This window comes from Condylura cristata, unplaced genomic scaffold (genome assembly GCF_000260355.1).
Source record: "Condylura cristata isolate star-nosed mole 26May11 unplaced genomic scaffold, ConCri1.0 scaffold00031, whole genome shotgun sequence".
NCBI classification, from domain to species: domain Eukaryota; kingdom Metazoa; phylum Chordata; class Mammalia; order Eulipotyphla; family Talpidae; genus Condylura; species Condylura cristata.
This window is the reverse complement of record NW_004567132.1, coordinates 8,925,807-8,926,825: the sequence shown is the minus strand read 5'-3', so window position 1 is coordinate 8,926,825 and position 1,019 is coordinate 8,925,807. Positions and strand designations below refer to the sequence as shown.

The following is a 1,019-nucleotide window of genomic DNA, read 5'->3' as shown; positions in this document are numbered from 1 at the left end:
TTTTTTTACTATGAAACAAAATACCCATTCCAGTTCAAAATGTTTCTTTTTTAATTTGAATACATTTTAGTTTAGACAAATTGCAGTTTTTTTGTTTTTTTTTTCTTAGAAACAATGCCTCCACTTCAAATAAATCAAGGTCAGAATAAATGAAGGGCTCAAGATGATATAACCTCCATTTCTGTTCTGTTCTGGTGGTGAAAAACAGCAACCAGTTTGATGACAGGTGATCAAAAGTAGTTGACAAATTACTAACATTTTTTTATTTCTAAACCAGTCTTAAAGAAAATCATATATGGGGTCATACCATTCTCACTGTAGTCCTGTAGCAGAGAACCATGGCATTGAGATTCATGTTTTCACTAGTAAAGAAATTATAGTTTTTGAAATTAGCAAGGATATGCTTGGTTTGTTCTACAACCCCTATCATAAAATATATTCCTCTTTCTGGTTTCTTCTTCAAATTTGCCTTTACTTGATTTCATGCCATTTTGATGTACTTCTTGTATGCTTTTCTTTGCGAAGCTCCAATGATGGCTCAGGATAATATCAACACCAGTGATTTCTGTGCTTTTGTCCTCAGGGCCTTCAGTGGAATCACTTCCAACAATGAATACGTCATCAATGTTACCCTCTGTCCTACTGATTGATCATCTTTCCCTCTACCCCCAGTCATACTCCCTTAGCAGTCTCCTGGAGTTTGTAATGTTGGAAAACACCTACCCCGCTGATGAGGGTCAGTAGATAACCATAATGTTGCCTAGAGGGAAACAGCAGCGCTCTAGCTTCACAGAAGCCCAGAGCAAGCATAGTGCAATTGGAGCGATACTCCAGGAAGGTCAAACTAATTCCCAATTTTTATTTTGGTTTCTTCTTTGATCCACAGGTTTTTTTTCTTTTAGAAGTTATTATTTAATTTTCAAACAGTTATTTTCTATTTATCTTTTTTTTTAAAGATTTATTTATTCATTCATACAGAACTGGGGTACAGGCCAGAGATGCGGAGGGTGAGAGGATTC

At 35.7% G+C, this 1,019-nt stretch overlaps 1 pseudogene; it reads right to left on the bottom strand.

The window, feature by feature from the left end:
• Positions 1-251: 251 nt before the first annotated feature.
• LOC101625653 overlaps positions 252-1,019 on the bottom strand; it is a 52,641-nt pseudogene continuing 51,873 nt past the window's right edge.